We start from the raw sequence: 16,789 nt of genomic DNA on the forward strand, positions 1-16,789 counted from the left end.
TGAAATTAACAGATATACAAACAATACTTTTGACAAACCTTGTAATTATTTTGGAATTAATTAAGGGGCGGCTTTACTACTATGTTTTTGAATAGAGACAAATAAATACTTTAAGATGCCTAGAAGTTCTTCTTCCAAATGTTTGTAATTAGTACAGAATTTATATTTGTTTATAAGTCAATCTAAGTTGCAAAAGAATTACTGATTTCAACCTGTAATGATCTGTACCAAAAGATAATAAATAGGAATGATCATAATAAAATATGAACTTCGTTACGTACACAAAACTAAGCACAAAAATAGACCTGGTGCTATATTCCTTAAGACTGAGGGCCGACCTTTCTCTTTTATGGAAATTCAGATTATAATCATACATATTAATGGTAATTAAGCAAGAATGAAAATAAAATGAATTTAAGGAGGCAGATGGTGGAACAAGGAAGGAAGTAAAGAAACCCCAGCTTGCTTTGTCACAAGCTGTGCCAATAAATCACAGTCTTTGCTTCGCTTTCCCCACAACATTTTTTGTGTGATCATTCCAATTTAAACTACATGTAATTGTGATTCCCAAGTATTTAATTGAATTGGCAGCCTTTAGATTTGTGCGATTCATCCTGTAACCAAAGTTTAGCAGACTCCTTTTACTACTCATGTGGATGACTTCGCACTTTTCACTAGTTACAGTCAGTAAATAGCTGCTATTTTTCATCCTACAGATATCTTGTTGAAATTATTTTGCAGTTGGTTTTGATCATTTGATAACTTTACAGGGTATTAAATGACAGCATCATCTGCAAATAAATCTAAGGGGTTTGCTCAGATCATCTCCTAAGTAGTTTATGTATATCAGAAACAGCAGAGGGCATACCACACTTCCTTGGGGAATGCCAGATATTACTTCTATTTTACATGGTGAATTTCCATCAGTTACAATGATCTGTAACCTTTCTAACAGGATATCATGTATCTTGTCACACAACTGAGACAATACTCCACAGGCACGCAATTTGATTAGAAGTTGCATGCAATAAATGGTGTCAAAACCTTTATGGAAATCTGAAAATATAAACCTGTGGCTCTAATTTGAAGTATATTTGAATCATGATAATTATTGGTTTACAAGTTTAGCTTGTGTTTAAAGCTGCAGTGAGCTTGGTACAGGTGGGATTCATCATAGTGGTTGGTGTAATGTGTTCTACTCTCTTCTTCAGAGGTGCATACTTGGCTTCTGAATATTGATCTTGGGAGTGTTGCATAATATATTTTCCGTTAACTAAGACTGAAATACTTGCTCCACATATCAGCTCATTAAACTGAATTTGTGAGAATTTGATGGGGTACAGTTCAAATATTGTAGTTGTCATGATTCTTGGAACTTTTTTGTGAGAAGTTTATCTAAATGTATGGGACAATGAACGTGAAGAGAAAATATTGTTCATTTTTTAATGATAAAGTGAGCATAGAATCATGAACACACGTGAGTAAATGGCCATGAAAAAGGGTAAACAGTCAATGTGCACAAACTGTATCAAATCACAGATGATCACTCATGAATGCAACTGGAAAACTGGCCTGCAAGGACTATTGTTGCCACTGAAGTGAAGCTAGTGCTTATAAGGACCTTGTTTTGTTTGAAGGATTTGTGGAATGTACCACAGACATTCTTTGACTGTGCTATAGGGGAATTAACCAGTTCACCAATTAAACTACAGTTTTAAGTTATGGTCTAATGGGAACTAAAGGAAAATTTGCTATTGCATAATGATCAAGCTTGTAATTACACCTCTCCCAAATCCAATGAATTCAGTGCAACTGATAACTTAAAATTAAACAGAGATTATGCTGCACTAAATATCATTTCTGAATTAATGGATTCCCCCCCCCCCCCTTTTTTTTGTGTCGTCAGTCTACTGACTGGTTTGATGTGGCCCGTCACGAGTTCCTTTCCTGTGCTAACCTCTTCATCTCAGAGTAGCACTTGCAACCTACGTCTTCAATTATTTGCTTGACATATTCCAATCTCTGTCTTCCTCTACAGTTTTTGCCCTCTACAGTTCCCTCTAGTACCATGGAAGTCATTCCCTCTCATCTTAGCAGATGTCCTATCATCTTGTCCCTTCTCCTTATCAGTGTTTTCCATATATTCCTTTCCTCTCCGATTCTGTGTAGAACCTCCTCATTCCTTACCTAATCAGTCCACCTAATTTTCAACAATCGTCTATAGCACCACATCTCAAATGCTTCTATTCTCTTCTGTTCCGGTTTTCCCACAGTCCATGTTTCACTACCATACAATGCTGCACTCCAGACCTACATCATCAGAAATTTCTTCCTCAAATTAAGGCCGGTATTTGATATTAGTAGACTTCTCTTGGCCAGAAATGCCTTTTTTGCCATAGCGAGTCTGCTTTTGATGTCTTCCTTGCTCCGTCTGTCATTGGTTATTTTACTGCCTAGGTAGCAGAATTCCTTAACTTCATTGACTTCATGACCATCAATCCTGATGTTAAGTTTCTCGCTGTTCTCATTTCCACTACTTCTCATTACCTTCGTCTTTCTCCTATTTACTCTCAAACCATATTGTGTACTCATTAGACTGTTCATTCCGTTCAGCAGATCATTTAATTCTTCTTCAGTTTCACTCAGGATAGCAATGTCATCAGCTAATCGTATCATTGATATCCTTTCACCTTGTATTTTAATTCCACTCCTGAACCTTTCTTTTATTTCCATCATTGTTTCCTTGATGTACAGATTGAAGAGTAGGGGCGAAAGGCTACAGCCTTGTCTTACTCCCTTCTTAATATGAGCACTTCATTCTTGATCGTTCACTCTTATTATTCCCTCTTGGTTGTTGTACATATTGTATATGACCCGTCTCTCCCTATAGCTTACCCCTACTTTTTTCAGTATCTCGAACAGCTTGCACCATTTTATATTGTCAAACGCTTTTTCCAGGTCGACAAATCCTATGAACGTGTCTTGATTTTTCTTTAGCCTTGCTTCCATTATTATCCGTGACGTCAGAATTGCCTCTCTCGTGCCTTTACTTTTCCTAAAGCCAAACTGATCGTCACATAGCGCATTCTCAATTTTCTTTTCCATTCTTCTGTATATTATTCTTGTAAGCAGCTTCGATGCATGAGCTGTTAAGCTGATTGTGCTATAATTCTTGCACTTGTCAGCTCTTGCCGTCTTCGGAATTGTGTGGATGATGCTTTTCTGAAAGTCAGATTGTATGTCGCCAGACTCATATATTCTACACACCACGTGAATAGTCGTTTTGTTGCCACTTCCCCTAATGATTTTAGAAATTCTGATGGAATGTTATCTATCCCTTCTGCCTTATTTGACCGTTAAGTCCTCCAAAGCCTTTTTAAATTCCGATTCTAATACATTATCCCCTATCTCTTCTAAATCGACTCCTGTTTCTTCTTCTATCACATCAGACAAATCTTCAACCTCATAGAGGCTTTTAATGTATTCTTTCCACCTATCTGCTCTCTCCTCTGCATTTAACAGTGGAATTCCCGTTGCACTCTTAATGTTACCACCGTTGCTTTTAATGTCACCAAAGGTTGTTTTCACTTTCCTGTATGCTGAGTCTGTCCTTCCGACAATCATATCTTTTTTGATGTTTCACATTTTTCCTGCAGCCATTTCGTCTTAGCTTCCCTGCACTTCCTATTTATTTCATTCCTCAGCGACTTGTGTTTCTGTATTCCTGATTTTCTCGGAACATGTTTGTACTTCCTCCTTTCATCAATCAAGTGAAGTATTTCTTCTGTTACCCATGGTTTCTTCGCAGCTATCTTGTTTGTACCTATGTTTTCCTTCCCAACTTCTGTGATGGCCCTTTTTAGAGGTGTCCATTCCTCTTCAACTGTACCGCCTACTGCGCTACTCCTTATTGCTGTATCTATAGGGTTAGAGAACTTCAAATGTATCTCGTCATTCCTTAGAGCTTCCTTATCCCACTTCTTTGCGTATTGATTATTCCTGACTAATGTCTTGAACTTCAGCCTACTCTTCATCACTACTATATTATGATCTGAGTCTATATCTGCTCCAATATCTGATTTCGGAATCTCTGTCTGACCATGATGTAATCTAATTGAAATCTTCCCGTATCTCCTGGCCTTTTCCAAGTATACCTCCTCCTCTTGTGATTCTTGAACAGGGGATTCGCTATTACTAGCTGAAACTTGTTACAGAACTCAATTAGTCTTTCTCCTCTTTCATTCCTTGTCCCAAGTCCATATTCTCCTGTAACCTTTTCTTCTACTCCTTCCCCTACAACTGCATTCCAGTTATCCATGACTATTAGATTTTCGTCCCCCTTTACATACTGCATTATCCTTTCAATATCCTCATACACTTTCTCTATCTGTTCATCTTCAGCTTGCGACGTCGGCATGTATACATGAACTATCATTGTCAATGTTGGTCTGCTGTCGATTCTGATTAGAACAACCCAGTCACTGAACTGTTCACAGTAACACACCCTCTGCCCTACCTTCCTATTCATAACGAATCCTACACCTGTTATACCATTTTCTGCTGCTGTTGATATTACCCGATACTCATCTGACCAGAAATCCTTGTCTTCCTTCCACTTCACTTCACTGACACCTACTATATCTAGATTGAGCCTTTGCATTTCCCTTTTCAGATTTTCTAGTTTCCCTACCACATTTAAGCTTCTGACATTACATGCCCCGACTCGTAGAATGTTATCTTTTCGATGATTATTCAATCTTTTTCTCATGGTAACCTCCCCTTTGGCAGTCCCCTCCTGGAGATCCGAATGGGGGACTATTCCGGAATCTTTTGCCAATGGAGAGATCATCATGATACTTCTTCAACTACAGGCCACATGTGCTGTGGTTACATGTTACGTGTCTTTAATGCAGTTGTTTCCATTGCCTTCTGCATCCTTCATGTCGTTGATCATTGCTGATTCTTCCTCCTTTAGGGGCAATTTCCCACCCCTAGGACAAGAGAGAGCCCTGAACCTCTATCAGCTCCTCCGCCCTCTTTAACATGGCCGTTGGCAGAATGAGGCTGACTTCTTATGCCGGAAGTCTTCGGCCGCCAATGCTGATTATTTATCAGAATTTAGGCAGTGGCGGGGATCGAACCCAGGACCGAAGACGTTTTTGATTATGAACAAAGACGCTACCCCTAGACCACGGGTGCATACCTTATAGTTATTCATATCAGTAAAGTTTTCCTCATTTATATTAAACTATCGTACATTCACATGCCCTTGGTGCTGGCATGGTGTAGTGAGCATCCAAACACCATTATTCTACCATCCTGTGGATCAACCCTGTTTCCTGTCCATCTCACACCCTGGATGATATCAAGAATGGCTTCTATGCCCATCACCCCAAATTTGTCACAACTTTCCCTTCAGTTTTCTTAGTGTCATAGTGATGTCATTGCATCTGATTAATATTTGTTTCCTTTTTTGGTAAAATTTTGATGTTGACCTAAGAAACTTTCACAAAAATTTCATATAAAAAGTTTTATGTAGCCTAGATTTTAAATATTTGCAAATCAAAGCATAGTATGCAAACTGCTTTTCTAAAAAAGATGTACACAAGTGATACATACAGGTAGCACATGAAAATTTCGAGGTATGTTGGCAAAGTAAGTTCTTTTGGTTATTTTAAAACAAATGTATACAGATACAGAAAAAATATTTATTGTGCAGAAATCTACAACTGTGAAACTACTTTTCTACATAGCTTCCAAAATTTTGTAGGCACTTGTCATAGCGTGGCACAAATTTTTGTATGCCTTCTTCATAGAAGGTTGCCACCTGTATATTCAACCATGTGGTAACATGTTCTTTAGCTCATCATCATCGTTGAAGTGTCAACCACCAAGGACAGATTTTAGTTGTACGAAGAGATGAAAGTCACTAGAAACACCGTCTGGGCTGTACGGTGGATAATCAAATGCATCCTAGTGAAATTCCCATAAGAGTTGTTTGGTCTCATTTACCACGTGTGGTCGGGCATTATTGTGGAAAAAGACACCACCTTTTAACAGGAAGCTTAGGCACTTGTTCTGTATTGTGTGACACAATTTATTAATGGTCTCGCAGTAAGCATGTGCATTGATTGTTTGGGCTCATGGTAAGAAATCAATCAGTAGAATGCCCTTTCTGTCCCAAAAAATGGTGCACATTACTTTTTGAGGTGCCAAGATTTGCTTAGGCTAAACCTTCATTGCTGATGAAGTGTGCCTCCATTCCATTGCATGCCGTTTCATTTCAGGGGTGTCCTACGTACCCAAGTTTCATTCCCCATGACTACCCGAGAATGAAAACCATCGCCTTATCCATTGTAGCATGTCGAAACCTGGAGCGCACTGCCCATCCATTGTTTTTGTGTTGTTCAGTAAGAATGTTGGGTACCCAATGTGAGTGAAGTTTTCGAAATTTCAGTTTTTCAGTAACAATTTCAAGAGTTAGTGATTGTGAGATTTGCGGAACTTCCATAGCAAAGGCACTAAGTGTAAACTTGTGGTTGTGCTTAATCTTCTCTTCAGTTGTCGGAACCAGTTCATCAGTAACCACAGACAGGCGTCCACTTCATTCTTCACTAAGTGTAAACTTGTGGTTGTGTTTAATCTTCTCTTCAGTTGTCGGAAGCAGTTCATCAGTAACCACAGACAGGCGTCCACTTCATTCTTCATTGTGCACTTGATCACGTCCTTCATTGAAAAGTCTGACCATTGAATCACTCATAGCATTTAGTCCATAAACCTTGCAAATTTGCCGATGATTTTCATTTAACTTTCTTTGCATTTAGATCTGATTTCACACATGGTGTCTCTTTCAGTTATGGCTGACATTATAAAGAAGCACTACAAAGCACATGTCGGCAGCAGTGATCTGAAAATGGTGTACATATCTTCTCCTTGAGTCAGAGTAACTGCCATGCAAGCTTGGAACTGTGATCGTACCACTGCCATGGATAGAAATAGAAGTGGAACTTAGTTTGTGGATGATCCTCATATTGTGATGACAGACATACCATGTACAATTACTACAGTATTACAAAATATTAATTTTCTGATGATTATGAAGAACTAATGATTATGTAAAATCAGAAGAATGGAAACTCCAGAATCGAATAATGAGAGTATTTCAAAAAGGATACATTGCTACACGCCATATAGTTTAGATGTTGATTTGCAGAGAGGGACAATAAAAAAACGTAAACAAGTATGTTTTTGGCCAAAAGACATTTCCTGTGATGTCAACAATCCATAAAAACAGACAACCACCCATCCATCCACCCAACCACCCACCCACCCTCCCACCTACCCACACACCCACCCACCCACCCACTCACACACACACACACGCACGCACGCACGCACGCACGCACGCACGCACGCACGCACGCACACACACACACACACACACACACACACACACACATGACCATACTCGTGAGACCACTGGCTCTTGCCACCAAGGAGAGACTACGAGCAACTGTATATGAGGGAGAGAGATTGCAGAATAGGATTGGGGACGGTAAAGGACTGTTTCTGATAGCATCCAGGGACATGGTGGGGTGAGGGCAGGACAGTTAGGTGCAGGCAGGAGGTAGATGGACGGTGGTTTGAGACTGGGAGGGGTTTGGCAGTGGAAAAGGGAGAGAAGTGAAAGAAAAAAAAAAGGAAATCAACTGTAGGTGATTGATGGAGTAGAAGGCGTTGTAGTGCTTGAGTGGGATTGGGGAAGGGGCCAGGTGGGTGAATGACAGTGCCTAATACAGGCTGATTCAAGAGGAATATGGGAGTGTAGGATATATTGCACATAGAGTTATCCCCTGTAGCACCTAGAACCGCTCGGCCATGAGATGAATAGTGTTGTGGTGAGTAGTGTGCCTAATGGAGGAAGCTTCTCACATCTCTAACGCTTTTAGGAAGGGGAAATCTGTCTCGCGTGTGTAAACTTGTTGGTTGTCATGCTATTAGATTGCACCACAGTGGTTGCAGCTTACCTTCTAGATAACATGACAGCCTTCGCAGGTAGCAATGGTTTTGATGGGATACATGACATTTGTGACTGTACTAGAGTAGACGGTGGTGGGAGGATATATGTGACATGTCTTGGGTGTAGGTCTATTACAGTGATATGGACCATGAGGAAAGGGGTTGTGACCAGGGGTGGAGTAGGGTTGGCAGTGATGCCTGACAGGTTTGGTATATGATTGAACATCACTGTGGGAGGGATGGAAGGGTAGTGGGTAGGGCACTTCTCACTCCAGGGTATGATTAGAGATAGTCGGATAGTGTAATTCAGTTTCTCCTCTCCTTGGTATTACTGAGTTACAAGGGGAATATTCCTTTGTGGCTGGATGGTGGGACATTGGGAGATGGTCAGTCACTGGAGAGATAAAGCACAGAACATTTGTTTCAGTACAAATTGTGGAGGATAGTTTTGGTCTATAATGCTCAGTGAGACCCTTGGTTTTTCTGAGAGGGACTGCTTGTCACTTCAGATGCAACAAGTCACAGGTGGCTAGGCTGTATGCAAAGGACTTCTTGGTATGGAATAGAAAGGAGCTGCTGAAGTGGAGGTATTGCTTTTGGTTGTTAGGTTTGATATGGATGGAGTTACTGATGTAGTCATCTTTGAGGTGGAGGTCAACATGGAGGAGGGCGTCTTGTTGTGTTGAGGGGAACCGTGAGAAGCAACTGGAAGGAAGTAGTTGAGATTGTGGAGGGAGGAGGATAGGATTTTCTCACACTTAATCATGATTATGAAGGTGTCACCAACAAATCTGAACTAGGTGAGGAGTTGCGGATTCTGGGTGGCTAGGAAGGATTCCTTTAGACAGCTCATGGCAGGCTGGCATAGGATGCTGCCGTGTGCGTGACCATTGCCATACCTTAGAACTGTTTGAGGTGAGACCTTCATACGTGAAGTAAATGTGAATTAGGATATAGTTGTTGTGGTGACCAGGAAGGAGGTTGTAGGTCTGGAATCCATTGGGCCTTGGGAAAGGTAGCATTCAATAGTGGCAAGGCCCTGGGATTTCAGGATATTAGTGTGAATGGAGGTGGCATCAATAGTGACAAGTAGGGCATCGTGTGCTAAAGGAACAGGAACTAGGGAGAGTTGGTGGAGGAAATGGTTGATGTCTTTTTATGGGAGGGAAGGTTGTGGCTGATAGGTGGAACATGTGGCATTGTGAGAGCAGAGATTCTCTCAGTGAGCAACACAGCATCTGGCCACAGAGGATGGTTGGGTGTATAGACTTGTAGAAGGCAGGAGTGTGGGGAGTGGTGGGAATGAGGAGAGAGAGAGAGAGAGAGAGAGAGAGAGAGAGAGAGAGAGAGAGAAAGAGAGAGAGAGAGAGAGAGAGACTTATGGGACAGATTCTGGAATGGGTGTAAGGATTTGAAAAGAGACCAGAGATGCTGTTGGATTTCTTGAATGGGCTCACAGTGCCAGGGTTTGTAGGTGTATAAATCTGACAGCTGGCAGAGTCCTTTCACCAAATAATCCTTGCAGTTCTAAAGGCCTTGTGGCTCAGAAGCTTACTTCTTTAGCCGTCTTTTTGTTTTACCTGTCTTGATTCAACATCTGCTCTATACAGTCAGTAGCAATATATCCTTTATAAAATACTGTCATTATGATTACGCAAATACTTTATTAAGAACCAAGATTGATCCAACTTTGCTGACAGTTCTACATAGTTTCCCATTTGGGCCCAAATGGGGAAGCTTACAGGAAAGCTAATCCAAAGTAGCACAGGTTGCTAGGTTGCTAATGAGTGGAAAAAATGTGCTAGTTGCCTAAACTTTGTCAATCTTGGGACCTTTTAGGTAGCATTTGGGTACCAGCTGCCAATAAAGAATAGTGTGTAATTAATTACTTGCCCATGTGATCTTAACCAGCCAGCATTTTACATTGAACAAAGTAACATGAAGCCATAACCTACACATAATTTTAATTTATTGTCAATCTACATGAACAAATAATTTCACACTCAAATTAATTCACACAATTATCTTGTCTCAAGTTCAATTTTATCAAGTGGCTGAGTTTAGATGAATTAACAGAGTGGTGATTCTTCTGTAAAAACCTAGAATCCTCATGGAATTACACTATGTGATCAAAAGTAGCTGGACATCTGGCTGAAAATTACTTACAAGTTCATGGCACCATTCATTGGTAATGCTGAAATTCATTATGGTGTTGGCACATCCTTATCCTTGATGACAGGTTCCACTCCCACAGGCATACATTCATTAGGTGCTGGAAGGTTTCTTGGGGAATGGCAGCCCATTCTTCACAGAGTGCTGCACTGAGGAGAGGTATCGATGTAGGTTGGTGATGCCTGGCATGAAGTAGGCATTCCAAACCATCTCAAAGGTGTTCTATAGGTTTCAGGTCAGGATTTTGTGCAGGTCAGTCCAGTATAGGGATTTTATTGTCATGTAACCACTCTGCCATAGGCCATGCATTATGAACAGGTACTCGATCATGTTGAAGGATGGAACTGCAAACCCCTAATTCTTCTTCAACAGTGGGAAGCAAGAAGGTGCTTATAACATTAATGTAGGGCTATGCTGTGATAGTGACACACTAAACAAAGGGTGCAAACACCCTCCACAAAAAACATGACCAAAGTATAACACCACCAGAATGAGATTTTCACTCTGCAGCGGAGTGTGCGCTGATATGAAACTTCCTGGCAGATTAAAACTGTGTGCCCGACCGAGACTCGAACTCGGGACCTTTGCCTTTCGCGGGCAAGTGCTCTACCAACTGAGCTACCGAAGCACGACTCACGTCCGGTACTCACAGCTTCACTTCTGCCAGTATCCGTCTCCTACCTTCCAAACTTTACAGAAGCTCTTCTGCGAACCTTGCAGAACTAGCACTCCTGAAAGAAAGGATATTGCGGAGACATGGCTTAGCCACAGCCTGGGGGATGTTTCCAGAATGAGATTTTCACTCTGCAGCGGAGTGTGCACTGATATGAAACTTCCTGGCAGATTAAAACTGTGTGCCCGACCGAGACTCGAACTCGGGACCTTTGCCTTTCGCGGGCAAGTGCTCTACCAACTGAGCTACCGAGTTCGAGTCTCGGTCGGGCACACAGTTTTAATCTGCCAGGAAGTTTCATATCAGCGCACACTCCGCTGCAGAGTGAAAATCTCATTCTGGAAACATCCCCCAGGCTGTGGCTAAGCCATGTCTCCACAATATCCTTTCTTTCAGGAGTTCTAGTTCTGCAAGGTTCGCAGAAGAGCTTCTGTAAAGTTTGGAAGGTAGGAGACGGATACTGGCAGAAGTGAAGCTGTGAGTACCGGACGTGAGTCGTGCTTCGGTAGCTCAGTTGGTAGAGCACTTGCCCGCGAAAGGCAAAGGTCCCGAGTTCGAGTCTCGGTCGGGCACACAGTTTTAATCTGCCAGGAAGTTTCATATCAGCGCACACTCCGCTGCAGAGTGAAAATCTCATTCTGGAAACATCCCCCAGGCTGTGGCTAAGCCATGTCTCCGCAATATCCTTTCTTTCAGGAATGCTAGTTCTGCAAGGTTCGCAGAAGAGCTTCTGTAAAGTTTGGAAGGTAGGAGACGGATACTGGCAGAAGTGAAGCTGTGAGTACCGGACGTGAGTCGTGCTTCGGTAGCTCAGTTGGTAGAGCACTTGCCCGCGAAAGGCAAAGGTCCCGAGTTCGAGTCTCGGTCGGGCACACAGTTTTAATCTGCCAGGAAGTTTCATATCAGCGCACACTCCGCTGCAGAGTGAAAATCTCATTCTGGAAACATCCCCCAGGCTGTGGCTAAGCCATGTCTCCGCAATATCCTTTCTTTCAGGAGTGCTAGTTCTGCAAGGTTCGCAGAAGAGCTTCTGTAAAGTTTGGAAGGTAGGAGACGGATACTGGCAGAAGTGAAGCTGTGAGTACCGGACGTGAGTCGTGCTTCGGTAGCTCAGTTGGTAGAGCACTTGCCCGCGAAAGGCAAAGGTCCCGAGTTCGAGTCTCGGTCGGGCACACAGTTTTAATCTGCCAGGAAGTTTCATATCAGCGCACACTCCGCTGCAGAGTGAAAATCTCATTCTGGAAACATCCCCCAGGCTGTGGCTAAGCCATGTCTCCACAATATCCTTTCTTTCAGGAGTTCTAGTTCTGCAAGGTTCGCAGAAGAGCTTCTGTAAAGTTTGGAAGGTAGGAGACGGATACTGGCAGAAGTGAAGCTGTGAGTACCGGACGTGAGTCGTGCTTCGGTAGCTCAGTTGGTAGAGCACTTGCCCGCGAAAGGCAAAGGTCCCGAGTTCGAGTCTCGGTCGGGCACACAGTTTTAATCTGCCAGGAAGTTTCATATCAGCGCACACTCCGCTGCAGAGTGAAAATCTCATTCTGGAAACATCCCCCAGGCTGTGGCTAAGCCATGTCTCCGCAATATCCTTTCTTTCAGGAATGCTAGTTCTGCAAGGTTCGCAGAAGAGCTTCTGTAAAGTTTGGAAGGTAGGAGACGGATACTGGCAGAAGTGAAGCTGTGAGTACCGGACGTGAGTCGTGCTTCGGTAGCTCAGTTGGTAGAGCACTTGCCCGCGAAAGGCAAAGGTCCCGAGTTCGAGTCTCGGTCGGGCACACAGTTTTAATCTGCCAGGAAGTTTTATAACACCACCACTTCCAAATTTTACTGTTGGCACTACACACGCTGTCAGACGACGTTCACCAGGCATCGCCATAACCACACCCCGTGTACCATGATTCTTCACTCCACACAATGTTTAATTGTCCATTGTTTACAGCAACAAGGGAAGTGTCATTTGGTTTTTACCAGCGTGATGTGTGGATTATGAGCAGCCACTCAACCATGATATCCAAGTTTTCTCACCTCCCACCTAACTATTATAGTACTTGCAGTGGATCTAGATGCAGTTTGGAATTCCTGTGTGTGGTCTGGATAGATGTCTGCCTATTACAGATTACAAGCCTCTTCAGCTGTCGGTGGTCTCTGTCAGTCAACAGATGATGTCGGCCTGTACGCTTTTGTGCTGTATGTGTCCCTTCATGTTTTCACTTCACTATCACATCAGAAACAGTGGACATAGGCATCTTTTGGAGTGTGGAAATCTCGTGTACAGACACCCAATCACCTGATCAATTTCGAAGTCTGTGAGTTCCGCGGAGCACCCCATTCTGCTCTCTCACAATGTCTAATGACTAGTGAGGTCGCTGATATGGTGTACCTGGCAGTAAGAGGCAGCACAAAGCACCTAATGTGGAAAACATGTTTTCAGTAGTGTCTGGATACTTTAGATCACATAGTGTAAATTTTACATGGAAAAATCAGGGAAATCTCAGGGAATTTCAGGGATCTCATAAAATCTCAGGGAATTGTGAATTTTTAACATATCATTAAAACTGAATTTTATTGAGTTTAGTAAATCACAAATTTTCAAATACATTTTAAAAGTGTATTCATTAAATGAATATTATTCCATCCAAATTATTGATACCTAAAAATTCCTATTAAACTATTGCTTGTGGCTGGCATACAGCTCAGATGAGATGAAAGAAAAGTAATCATTGTCATTTGTTGGCCCAACCACCACCACTACCACTTGCCCCTGTTCACCAATAATTTCTATTAAATTTATCAGGAGTTTCTGGACACAATCTTCCTCATTGCACCTGGAATTCTCTGGGAATTTTTTTTCGAACTTTGAATAGCCACCCTGATGAACAGTTACATGAATTTTACGTTTAAACACTTTAGAGCAGATATTCTGCCCATTTCTCTAATGTTCTGTAACTTCAGTTGGATTTGATGGGATGTATGCAGAACAGTAAACAATTTCACCCTAGCAGTTATCAACAAGGAACGGTATCAGAAATATTAATGCCTTAACCCTCCAGCCATGAGTGACATGATGTGTGCAGTCATCTCTTTCCAGACCATTTTCCAGGGCCTGTTATTATAGAGTCAAATGTAATTTCTACTCTGTCTGCACACCAGAACTTGCGATTTTTCCACCAGTTACTTTTCTGTTGCTTTATAACATAATAGGCAGCTATTTTTGCATTGAATCATTTTCTTTTGTTCTGGACCATCATAGGTTTTTTTTTTATTATTTTTTTTTTTTAAATATACGTCTGGGACATTGGAGATCACCATGTTCCTACCTGTAATAGTCAGAGTCATATTTTTTATGACATCTAGTCTCATTCATATACTTACACACAAACCTCAAGTGGCATCAATTTTGTATCTGTATTACTGGGCTTGTGTATGAAACCTTCTATTAATAAATGAGCTGCTCAGAAAATTTGTCAGTAAGGTTATTCAGCTTTTATAATATTGCATGAACTTTTCACATTTCCTTTATTATTTATCTGAAATTTCAATTAAAAGTGAACTCTATAGTAAGTTTTTCATTTTCTTATTACATTCCTGTAATACTAAACTTGGAACTAGTCTAATTACTGAAAACAGAGAAATTTTCCTTGGAAAAATCAGAAAATCACTCACTGTTGGAGGGTTAAGGTTCTGCTCTTCTAGGGGAATGGACATTGTGGTACAGCATTTTATGTTTTGTCAATTATGCACATACTATGTGCCAGAAATCGTAGTTCACATCCCCTTCCTGCAAGCATACAATGTGTTTAGAGTTCTGAGATCTGGAGCCATTCTTTAATGGATTGTCTCTGGGGATGAAGAAAAGAATTTGCTCTCAATTGTTAACTGTCTTGTAAGACCAACAAAAAAATGATTTCTTTTTTTGTAATATTATGTGAAAGGAGTTATAACCATACTAAACTGTCCAGATTGTGAATGCTACTAATATTATTAACAATAGCAGTAGGCAAGAGAATAGGATTATTGCATTTCCTCAAAAATAAAACTCAAGGTGAAATAGTTATTTTGATGACTCCTTATTACCATTGTTGACTAAATTTCATATGTACGTGCAGCTTGACATTTGAAGGGATCACTGACCAACAAAAAAATGATTTCTTTTTTTGTAATATTACGTGAAAGGAGTTATAACCATACTAAACTGTCCAGATTGTGAATGCTACTAATATTATTAACAATAGCAGTAGGCAAGAGAATAGGATTATTGCATTTCCTCAAAAATAAAACTCAAGGTGAAATAGTTATTTTGATGACTCCTTATTACCATTGTTGACTAAATTTCATATGTACGTGCAGCTTGACATTTGAAGGGATCACTGGACAGGGGATCAGCAACAAGAACCTGAACTTTGGATTGAGCTGTGTGTGGTGAAATTTTCATTTTGATTCTTAAAATACAACAGGATAGTTGCTGGTCATTAGCCAATGATCATGCTAAGTCTGGGACAAGTCTTCTTTTGTTTTCTTACTTTTCTTTGCTGCTCTGGCCACCTTTGTCATGCTTTCAGTAGCTTTGACACACTGCCAGTCCAAATGTAGAAGCCATTTTTTATATTGTCTCCAGTTATGATGCTCATGCTTTTTCATCTGCTTATTACTCCATCATTAAAATATATTATGGTACCCATCACAATAATCTGAAAGGCTGACATGCCAAAAAATGCTGTTTTTGACAAGCACTCCGAAATGCAACTATTGAAAAATGTTTGTGGATTCTGCATTTTGCCATGTAAACATTTTTACAGAAGTTTAGAAACACACAGATCTCTTTATATTGGTTTTAGTTCTACCATAACAGTTTCTGGCATTGGTTGTGCATGTCTATGTTTTTGTCATTTTGTTTCACATCTATCATACTGGACAGAACAGAAAAATATACGCTCCTAGCTTTCAGAACTTCGTTTCTTCGTCAGGGAGGAGAGAGGGGAAAGAAAGGGAAGAAGGGAAAGTAGATTCAGTTACTCACAACCCAGATTATGAAGCAACAGGGAAAGGTAAATATGGAGGGTAGCAGGATGGAGGCATGGTTGTCAGAGGGAAGCCAAAGATATTCTCAATATCGTTATATGAGATTTTCCATTAATCATTTAAATTAAATAATGAGACATTTTAGGGAAGGTTCTGTATTTTTCATTTCAGAATAGCACTTGCAACCTATGTCCTCAATTATTTATTGGATGTATTCCAGCCACTATTTTCTTCTACAGTTTTTACCCTCTACAGCTGCCTCTTGTACCATGGAAGTTAATCCCTGACAGTTTAATGTATGTCCTATCTTCCTGTCCCTACTTCTTTTCAGTGAGTCTTTTCCATACATCCCACTCCTCACTAATTGTGCAGAGAACCTCACCAATTGTTTCCTCATGAGTCTACCTAATTCTTCTGTAGCAGCACATCTTTAATGTTTCAGTCCACTTCTGATTTTCCTACATTCCATGTTTTACTACAGTGCAATGTTGTGTTCTAACATCCTCAGATATTTCTTCCCCAAATTAAGGCCTACTTCTGCTGTACTAGGCACATAGAAAACATTCGCCCCATCTGTTTTAAAAAGGAATTTAAACACACATTTTTTCATATGCATGCTCTTTACAGCAGTACACCACTTTTCTAATCCCAGTCTTCTCCAGACATAACTACAGCACCACCTCAGCTTGAAAGCAGATTTCCAAGGCCATCGTATCCAATCCTGCTACTGCTGAGTCCTCCAAAAAACAACTTAGGAATACACTTGTCATTACTCAGTATTACCATGGTCCTGAAAGTGTTTATCAGCTACTTTGACAAGGCTATCACTTCTTAAAATCATGCTCTGAAATGAGGTTCACCCTGTCCAACATTTTGTCCACCACACCTACTCTCCCTGTTTCCGCATTA

The sequence above is a fragment of the Schistocerca gregaria genome, chromosome X, assembly GCF_023897955.1.
Source record: "Schistocerca gregaria isolate iqSchGreg1 chromosome X, iqSchGreg1.2, whole genome shotgun sequence".
Lineage (NCBI taxonomy): Eukaryota > Metazoa > Arthropoda > Insecta > Orthoptera > Acrididae > Schistocerca > Schistocerca gregaria.